At 41.0% G+C, this 10576-nt stretch overlaps 1 protein-coding gene and 1 long non-coding RNA gene across 4 annotated transcripts in view; both read left to right on the top strand.

Moving 5' to 3' along the window:
- LYRM9 (LYR motif containing 9) overlaps positions 1 to 10576 on the top strand; it is a 68961-nt gene that overhangs the window by 48868 nt on the left and 9517 nt on the right. The gene's annotated exons all lie outside the window — the stretch shown is intronic.
- Positions 3262 to 10576, top strand: part of LOC119469633 — a 15854-nt gene continuing 8539 nt past the window's right edge. The window contains exons 1-2 of the long non-coding RNA XR_005198473.1: positions 3262 to 3362; positions 5256 to 5264. This is a non-coding gene — a long non-coding RNA (uncharacterized LOC119469633). The remainder of the gene's footprint in view (positions 3363 to 5255; positions 5265 to 10576) is intronic.

The following is a 10576-nucleotide window of genomic DNA, read 5'->3' as shown; positions in this document are numbered from 1 at the left end:
CCTCAGCCTCCTAAAGTGCTGAGGGATTACAGGCATGAGCCACCTTGCCTGGCCAAGAGGCCCAGTGAAGCACAAATGCATGGATCCATCCCTGAGCAAAATAAGTCAGGCAACTGCTGTCTAGGGGCTGATGTGCCATGGGTGAGACCACCACTTGGGACTTTGTCCCTTTGCAGTTGCCAAGTAGTTGTTACTGAATCGACGTGGGGCCCACTCACTGGCACGGTAAGTCCAAACATCTACATCAAGGTTTGTGATGGGAGAAAGGAGGATATTTATTTGTGAGTGTCAGCAAGGAGAACCCAGCAGCTCACGTTTAAGACCTGGCTTCCCGTGTAGCTTGTAAGAGTTTTTTAAGGAGGGGAGGCAAGGGTTACAGGCCAATTACATGCAATGGAGGCTATATATTGGTTTGACCTAAAAAGGTAGGGCATCTCAAAGCAGGGGCTTACAGGTCATAAATAGATTCAAAGATGTTCTGATTTGCAATTGGTTAAGGAAGCAAAACTTTGTCTAAAAATTTGGGGTCAGTAGAAAAGAATGTGAGCTCTGGCTTGTGGGTGTGACTTCCTCCCCATCCCTAGGGAAGAACTTCAGAAGAAAGAGAGTGGTCAGGCTTCAGTCCTCAGTTCCCCCTTATCTGAGGTCTATGGGCTAGCAGATCCATTTGGTGGGGTTCCAGGTATCTGAAAAAGAACTCAGAGAAACATATGTTAAGACGTTATCTTTGGGGGTAAAGGGATAAAGATGTTCTACAGGGAACATCTTGTGATGCTTACTTCCTTGGGTATAGATTTAAGCTACTCTTACCTTCTTGACAATCAAATTGCTCATTTGCTTCTCAGGGCTAGCAAGGTGCCTGGAATGTTCCTTGAAGAAACTCTTTTCCTTTATTTCCATGTTGCAGGGAGGGGCGTGCTGGCTCCTATGAGGGTTGCCTGATCTATCTCAGGCCTTGTCCTAAAGAATCCTATATAATTGTTCTTATTGCTTCTTTTTGGAGGTGGCAGGGATTATATTTCTGAATCTCACAAAAGCACTGGTGCTACTTTTCCAATAGTGCTTTGCTTTGCTTCTGAGCTGTTTTGATTTGTTTGTTGTTGGCTTCCTTTATGTATTCTGGGAGCCAATGACTTGGCTGGGAACTTGAAATCCTACCTTTGAACTCCTGGCAGTTCCCTGTCGGTTTTCACACAAATGGACTTGCTGGAATCAGTAGTGAGACACCTCTTCTCTTAATACCTGTAGGGTTGAAGGTGTGGGTGTGGTCATAGCCATCTTGGCATCCAAGGGCAATGCATTACTCATGTTTCTGGTGATGCTGGTATGAACAAAACTTCCATGCTGCAGGTGTGTGAAAATATCTCACATACAGTTATGTAAGGTATATAATTCTTGCTAATGATAATACAATGACTGTTTCTGGTTTGTGTATTTCCTATGCATACATAAACAAATAACATAATCATTTTCATTGACTATGTTAATATGACAATATACTTTTTATTGTTATTTCAGAGTATACTCCTTGTACTTATCTTTTTTAGGTTAACTGTAAAACAGCTTAGGCAGGTCCTTTAGGGGGTATTCCAGAGGAAAGCATGTCATAGGAGATGACACTCCATGCATGTTGTTCTCCCAAAGACCTTCCAGTGGGACAAGATGTGGAGATGGAAGGTAGTGATATTGATGATCCTGACACTGTGTAGGCCTAAGCTAATGTGTGTTTGTGCCTTAGATTTTTTTTTTTTTTTTGAGATGGAGTTTTGCTCTTGTTGCCCTGGCTGGAGTGCAGTGACACAATCTCGGCTCACCACAACCTCTCTCTCCCAGGTTTAAGCAATTCTCCTGCCCCAGCCTCCCGAGTAGCTAGAATTATAGGCGTGAACCACCACAACTGGCTCATTTTGTATTTTTAGCAGAGGCAGGGTTTCTCCATGTTGGTCAGGCTGATCTCAAACTCCTGACCTTGGGATCCACCCACCTCGGCCTCCCAAAGTGCCAGGATTACAGGCATGAGCCACCATGCCTGGCCTGTGCCTTAGTTTTTAACAAAACAGTTTAAAAAGAAAAAAAAAATTAATAGAAAAAAGTTTATAAGAATAGAGACAAAATATTCTTGTATAGCTATGCAGTGTATTTGTGTTTTAAGCTGTGTTATTACAAGAGTCCAAATGTTTTGAAAAAAATTAAAAAGTTTATAAAGTAAAAAAGTTATAGTAAGCTGTTTAATTTATTATTGAAAAAAGAAATTTTAAATGAATGTAGTGTCATCTAAATGTACAGTAAGTCTACAGTCCTGCACGATAATGTCCTAGGCCTTCACGTTTACTCACCACTCACCCACTGATTCACCCAGAGCAACTTTCAGTCCTGCAGGCTCCATTCATGGTAAGTGCCTTTACAGGTATGCCTTTGAAAAAATTATTTTATACCGTATTTTTTACTGTGCCTTTTCTATGCTTAGGTGTGCAAATGCTTACCATCGTGTTATAGTTACTTACAGTATTCAGTACAGTCACATGCTGTACAGGTTTGTAGCCTAGGAGCAGTAGGCTGTACCATATAGCCAAGATGTGCTATAGGCTATACCATCTAGATTTGTTTAAGCACACTCAGTGATAGTTGCACAATGATGAAATCAACTCATGATGCATTTCTCAGAACATATCTGATATGGTTGGGCTGTGTCCCCCGCCAAGTCCTGAAGTATTGAGTCCGAGATTAAATAACAACAAGACAAAAGTATGCCAAATTGCAGGGTCTTTATTGCCAGTGGCCACGGAGGACTCGCGTCCCTCCAACCCGTGGCCCTGAAAGGAGGATGTCAAGACACTTTATGCCTGTAAAACCACCTTGGGAGTGGGGATGAGGAGCGGGGATGGGGATGAAGGGCTTCAGACATTCTGAGGGCTAGTGGACTGTGTAAATCACCTCCTGGGTGGAGATGAGGGTGAGGGGGCTCCAGACGTTCCAAGGGCCAGGGGACTTTTGTCACTCCGATTGTTACGTAAGTGGTTTACAGAAGTCAAGATAAGCATTAGTTTACACATTATCTGGGTAGGGTGGAAATTACAGACCTTAGTTACTTATTACAAGTCGCAGGAGCCAAGATGGCATGGGTAAAGCTGCTTGCCTATCACATTAAGGGCACAGAGAGCAGTTACTGATAAGCAAAGGTAAGCAGCTTTACATAGTGGGCATTTTTTAGAGCAAGCTAGCTGTCTTTATTTACAGAAACCAAGGTCAGCAGATATCGCAGGGAGAATGGGGCAGCCGTTACGACTTATCTCTGGAAAAACAGCTTTGTCTTGTATAAAATGGCATTGCTCAGGTTCTAACTCTAGGCCAGCTGTAGCACAGTCCCATCTTGAATTGTAGCTCCCGTAATCCCCTAATGTTGTGGGAGAAGCCCAGTGGGAGATAAATGAATCATGGCAGGGGGTTTTTCCTGTGCTGCTCTCCTTACAGTGCTGCTCTCCCTCATGAGATCTGATGGTTGCATAAAGGGCAGTTCCCCTGCACATGCTCTCTTGCCTGCCACCATGTAAGATGTGCCTTTGCTCCTCTTCACTTTCTGCTATGACTGTGAGACCTCCCCAGCCATGTGGAACTGTGAGTTCATTATTTCTTTTTTTTAAAAAAATTACCCAATCTGGGGTATGTCTTTATTAGCAGTGTGAGAAAGGATGAACATACTATCCCTGCCATTAAGTGACCCATGACTGTATATAGTTCCTTTTTAGCTTAAGAGAGAAGGCCAAACAAACAATAAGCTCTTATAATGCTTCAAATGCACAAATAATTTAAATAAATTAATGTAAATCCTGAATCAAAGGAATTTACAGAGAAAAGGAATTTATGATGGGTTTAAATAATTTTAACTGCTCTGATTTCTGCTTTTAAAAGTCTTGCTAAGGGAAGGGTTTTAGACAAAGCTGGAATTTTCCTTGAAGGAAATCTTTTCCTTTATTTCCATGTTGTGGAGAGGGGCCCGCAGGCTCCTATGAGGGGTCTACTAAGGAGTCTCTAACATTAGCCATTACACTCCTTTGTATCCTTTTATTTTATCTCCAATTAGTCTCTTAAATTTTTTATTTGCTGTCTGTAAAAAGTCTTTTTAATTTAAAGAGACAGTAAAAAAACTGGAAATCTTCTTAGAAGCTTCTGCACATCAGTGGACATCTCTGGGTGGCCTAGTTTGGAAGCCCTAATTTTTAAAAGCACGTCTTAAAGTGTGGTGTGGTTCATATGGAACATTCTAGATAATGGCTATTATATTTTAAAATTATCTTTGCTGTAATTTGCCCATTGGTTTAACAATGTGCGTGATAATGAGCCACAATGTTTGAACATGTAGTCAGCTGGAGTCCCTAAAGAAGGAGTATCTCTTCAAGTTTTAGAATTTGGGAATCCCATTCTGTTTCATATTAATTTCTCAAGAACAAAAGGAAAAACTTCATAAATATACTCAGCACAAATGTGGTGCAATCCACATTTCTATTCAACCATTTTCTTGGGGGCTGCCAACCTTTTGATCAGGCATCTGCAGAGGCAGGCCTCATCACCTGTGTGCTCCAGTAGACAGAGAGCCAAAACAGTGTTGACCTGTGCCCATGATTATGTTATTTTGCCCTTGGAAGATGTTCAGAAACAAGAAAAATCTAACTCACCAAAATTGTCAACCAGATATGCAGGTCAAACCAGAAGGGTGATGGCCTTTAGGCTTTTATATTACCAGATGTTGACTAAAGTTAACCAAAATTCAGGAGCAACCAAAATTTGAGAGAGGACTCACTGGGGCAAAGGGACAACTCATGGAAGTGGGGAGTGCAAGTGTCTTGGTGGGTACAGCACATAGTCCTGGAGGCCACCAGTCTATCTGAGGTGAAGCTTGCTTTGGATTCCACTTCTGACATCATTGTATATAAACCTAAAAATAAACTTAAAGGGATAGGCTCTCCAGAACAAATGTGTTTATTTGGGAATAGTGGGGGATTGCAGCCTCAGGATACGTGGGCTGTGATGGATCATAAGTATATGCAGGAGTGTTGGGGCAGAGGAGAATCTTTTAGAGATAAAAAGAGGTCTACATGAGTTGCTTTAAAACAAAGTGCCGAGCCGGGCGCGGTGGCTCAAGCCTGTAATCCCGGCACTTTGGGAGGCCGAGGTGGGTGGATCACGAGGTCAACAGATCGAGACCATCCTGGCCAACATGGTGAAACCCCGTCTCTACTAAAAATACAAAACATTAGCTGGGCATGGTGGTGCGTGCCTGTAATCCCAGCTACTCAGGAGGCTGAGGCAGGAGAATTGCCTGAACCCAGGAGGCGGAGGTTGCGGTGAGCCGAGATCGCGCCATTGCACTCCAGCCTGGGTAACAAGAGCGAAACTCCATCTCAAAAAAAAAAACAAAGTGCCGAGATCACAGAAGCTCATGACAAGAGTTGGCATTTGTTCATTGGTGGAGACAGTCATTGCTAGCTAAGTGCCCTGCTGTAGGCAGCTTACCTAAAACACTGCAATATTGAGGAAGTTCTTCTGATAAGTTGCTATAAGGTACATGCAAGGCATGTATGGTATGTGGGACAAGTGCGCATGTGGGATGTGTATGAATTTCTTGTGATAAGACAGGGTGCAGGTATGCAAGCTCCTTCTTTCATGCCCCCGACTCCATTTTGTTAGAGTTTTGACATAAGTTACTCCATTTTGGTACCAGCAACTTTCACAATTCCAGTGAATCCAGGGTTCTAATTGAATTGATTACAACTGATTGATTTTGCAAATAGTGGGCCCTAACATAACATTGTGAACACGACCATGTTTACCCATTTCATAAACCAGTTGTAGGCTGGGCACGGTGGCTCACACCTGTAATCCCAGCACTTTGGAACGTCAAGGCGGGCGGATCACAAGGTTAGGAGTTGGAGACCAGCCTGACCAACATGGTGAAACCCCATCTTTACTAAAAATACAAAAAGTAGCCAGGCATGGTAGCAAGTGCCTATAATCCCAGCTACTTGGGAGGCTTAGGCAGGAGAATTGCTTGAACCTGGGTGGCGGAGGTTGCAGTAAGCTGAGATTGCACCACTGCACTCCAGCCTGGGCAACAGAGCGAGACCCTGTCTCAGAAAATAAAAAAATATACCAGTTGTAAACCTGTTTTAACCAATCCTGGGCTCAATCCAAATATTGTAACTGTCCTGCTGCTTTGTTAGTTAACAATTGTTCTAATAAGTGGATCTCTTTTAATTCCCAGGACTTGGGGATCTTTCATTTTGTTGAGATTTTTGCACGGCTGCTATTTGTTGTAATAATTTGGCTGAAAGATAAGAACGTGGATGTGTGTAGCTATGTGATGTGCTTTGCTTAGAGCAAGGAAGATTATTTTGAGTCACTGCACCTGCTTGCCTTCCTGGCTATAATGCAAAAGATGATCCTTTCAAATAAAGGAGTGTAGAAGGTGACCATCCCTCAGTCTCACCAATCAACTGGAATCACTTCCAAGGAAACAGATTCAAATTGGTAATCCAAACCCCATCCACAGCCAAGTCCTTCTGAACAACAGCTGTTACCAAGGTCTCAGGAACATTAGGTGCTCAATTCTGTTTTAAGTAGCATGGTTGGCGCTCAACCCCAAAGTCAGGTTTAAGTAATTAAACCAGTTGTTAATTCATTAATTTTATTCTGCCTCTTTATTTAAAAAGGACCTGGCGGGTTTTACAACTTAAAATGTGGTGAAAATGAAGCATTTAAAAAGAGACTGGAAGCTCCATAATGGCAAAGAGGAAAATATCCTATCAGGAATGTGGATAAATAGTTTGAGCATGAAATTTGACTCTGGGCTTCCTAGCACTCAAGGCGAAAAAGAAATGGTGGACCCTATAAATTTAATCACCTGATTTTCAAAGAAGAATAAGAATAAGAAGAAGTAGCAGCATCAGCATTTTGTTTGTTTGTTTACAAGAAGCGTTGTTTGGGGAAGCAAACATTTACTTGGCATTACATTTTTGGAAAATTAGATTTCGTAGATCCTCATGTAAGAGACTTGGGGTAACTTGCTCAAAGATGTCTTCGACTGTGGTTTTGCAGAAGCAAAAATGGTTTAAGTCTTGTGAAATCAAGAAAGCTTGAAACAGTGATTCTTCTTCTGGGGAGAGCAGTCAATTTATAATTAAGCTCCCGCATCAATGCCTGATCCCATGTCATATTTATTTTTGACTTTGGTTCAAGGATAAGAGGTGGTTGCTCACAATGACTTGAGTTCCAGAAAGATGGATTTTTGAGTCACAGCCAATACAGGTAGCTTGAGTCAGCCACCAGAAAACCCCCATTCCTTCTATTTCCACTAGTTGCTCAATACTGTATTTACCTCTATGTGCTACTCTCGAGAGAAAGTGAAATAACCAGGGTGATCTTGGCTAGAGTCAGTACAAGGACTAGCACTGACTTCACAGACTGAACAGGAGTTTCAGCTGCTGGAAATTCCCAGTGTGCACATTTTGGCATTTCCACCTGGAATGTGGTCCTGCTGGGATGGTGGCAAACAGCCAGACCTGTATGAGTGGCCTGAGTTCAAAGGCAAATGTCCTGGACCGGGGCTTGGCTTCCCGAACCAGCTGACAAGCTGGCCCAGTTCCAGTGTGTAACCTTGTATAGAAAGGCCACTTTTCTTGATTCATATTTGCCAGGGATTCATTTAGCTCGTTTTCTTGCCTTCTGTCTTCTACTTTTGCAACCAGCTGCAAGAACTGCATTGCAAATGCCTGTAGGGAATATTTAGAATAATGGTGACCCCTATCACTCTTGTAGGCGGTTCCCAGGGAAGATTCCAGCTTCTCTGGATTGATAACCAATGCTTCCCACAAGGAAAGCGTACAGAATTAAATGCAGGCATTCCATCTCCTGCTTCCAGTCTTCTTAATGAGAAAGTTTCCACTTGCAGGGACAGCTCAGTGATGAATTTTCTTAAGCTGTGTGTCTTTGGAAGGCACAGGTTCCTTCTTAGGGTGCCAGGTGAATGGCAGGGGTGGTGAGTAACAGTCTTGTGTCTAGGACAGTGCACTATTTTATGGTCAATGGAAGGACATGAGTTGGCTTTGGAAAGCAATGGCTGGGGCTGTCCCCTTGCTGCCAATGTCAAGTCAGAGGATAGGAAACAAGCTCCCCAATTTTCCCCAGTTCATTAAACTGGTGCATTCTGAGGCACCCTGTGCAGTTCTGAGCATGGCAGTTGTGGGGTTTTCCCTGTCTGAGTGAGTCAAGTGATTCAGTTCTCTGGCTAATTTACTTTTTTGGCACTTGGCTCTAAGTCTTTGCTCTAGAAAAAATATGCTTCTCAGAAATGGGTATAACTTGGCTAAACCACCTGCAAGAGAGCCAGATATCTCTGGAGAAATTCTCTAGGCTCCCCTAGGCATCCAGGAAGTAACATTAATTTTTAAAAATTAATAATAGCAGCTATTCTTTATATAGTACTTACTATATTCCAGCCTGTGTTGTAGGCATTTTCCATACATTTACTTATTTGATATTCATAAAAGCCTTATGATGTGGGTGATGTTATCCCCATCTACAGATGAGGAAACTTGGGAACAGAGAGGTTCAGTAACTTGCCCAAGGTCACACAGTGGTGGAAAAAATGTATCTGTAAAACCTGCAACTTAGTTCTTCTCTTTCAAGATTGTTTTGACTATTCAGAGTCCTTTGGGATTTCATATGAATTTTAGAATAAATGTTTCTATTTCTATAAAAAATATCATTTGGGATTTTGATGGGAATTGCATTGAGTCTGTAGATCACTTTGGGTAGGACTGACATCTTAACAGTATTAGTCTTCCAATCCAGTGAAAAGACACAGAATTGCTTTCCATTTAATCATGTCTTAATTTTTTTTAGCTATATTTTGGTAGCTTTCAGTGTATAAGTTTTTCACTTCCTCAGTTAATTCTTAAGTATTTTATTCTTTCTGGTGCTGTTGTAAATGGAATTGTTTTCTTAATTTCCTTTTCTGATTGTTCATTTTTAGTGTAGAGAAATGCCACTGATTTTTCTGTGTGATTTTGTTTCCTGGAATTTTGCTGAATCCTTTGTTAGTTCTAATAGTTTTGTTGTGGATTCTTTGGGGTTTTCTACATATACAATTACGTCATTTGAGAACAGAGATAATTTTACTTTTTCCTCTCCAATTTGGATGCCTTTAATTTCTTTTTCTTGCTTAATTACTTTGGCTAATTCTTTCAATATGATCTTTTTAATATGATGCTGAATCCAGTTTGCTAATACTTCATTAACTTTCTTTTTTTTTTTCTTCTTTTTTATTTGGAAGAAAGAGAGAAAGAAAAAAAGAGAAAGAATTAAAAAAAAGAAAAAAAAAAAGAATGAAGGAAAGAAGAAAGAGGAAGAGGGAGAGAGAACAGGGGTGTTGCTTTATTGCCCGGGCTAGAATGCAGTCTAAAAATGGGTATGCCTGTAATTGTGTTTAATAATAGAGACATTAAAAAAATATTTAAAAAATTAATATTTCATTAACTTTCACATCAATATTCATCAGGGGTATTGGTCTGCAGTTTTCTTGTAGTGCCCGTGTCTGTGGTATCAGGGCCTCAAGGAATGAGTTAGGAAGTATTCCCTTCTCTTCAATTTTTGGGAATAGTTGGAGAAGGGTTAGTGTTAATTCTCCTTCCAATGTTTGGTAGAATTCATCATTGAAGCCATAAGGTCTTGAGCTTTTCTTTGTTGGGCATTATTTTGATTACCAATTCAGTCTCCTTATTAAAACTATAGGTCTATTTAGATTTTTTGATTTCTTCATGATTCAGTCTTGGTAGCATGTGTTTCTAGGAATTTGTCCATTTCATCTAGGTTATCCAATTTGTTGGTTTACAATTGTTCAAAGCACTGTCGTAATCCTTTTGATTTCTGTGAAATCAGTAGTAATGTTTCATTTCTGATTTTAGTTGAGTCTCCTCTCTTTTTTCCCCTAGTTGATCTAGCTTGTCTCTGTGAATTTGACTGTGCTAGATACTTTATGTAAGTGGAAATGTCCTTTTGTGTCTGGCTTATTTCACTTAGCATAATGTTTTTAACATTCATCCATGTTGTGTATCACTTTTTTTTTTTTTTAAAGAGGGGCATTTGCTTGGTACTTATGTGTAGAAGGGATCTTAAGCATTATCTAGTTATTTTCAAAGATGATGAAACTAAGAAGCAGAGTGGTTAATTGACTTATTCAAGGTCCTTATGTAGTTAAAGGCAGGGTAAAGGCCAGAACTCAGGTCTCTTAATAAAGTGTTGAATAGAAGTGCTGATAGTAGGCTTTTTTTTTTTTGACAGGGTCTTGCTCTGTTGCCCAGGCTGGAGTGGCAGTGCCGTGACTGTGTCTCACTACAGCTTTGACCTCCAGGGCAAGAGTGATTCTCCCACCTCAGCCTCCTGAGTAGCTGAGACTACAGATGCACTCCAACACTCCTGGCTAACTTTTATTTTTATTTATTATTTATTTATTTATTTATTTATTGCAGAGACAGGGTCTTGCTATATTGCCTAGGCTGGTCTTGAACCTGGGCTCAAGCAA

The sequence above is a fragment of the Cebus imitator genome, unplaced genomic scaffold, assembly GCF_001604975.1.
Source record: "Cebus imitator isolate Cc_AM_T3 unplaced genomic scaffold, Cebus_imitator-1.0 Scaffold751, whole genome shotgun sequence".
Classification (NCBI taxonomy): Eukaryota; Metazoa; Chordata; class Mammalia; order Primates; family Cebidae; genus Cebus; species Cebus imitator.
This window is presented reverse-complemented; position numbering and strand designations above follow the sequence as displayed.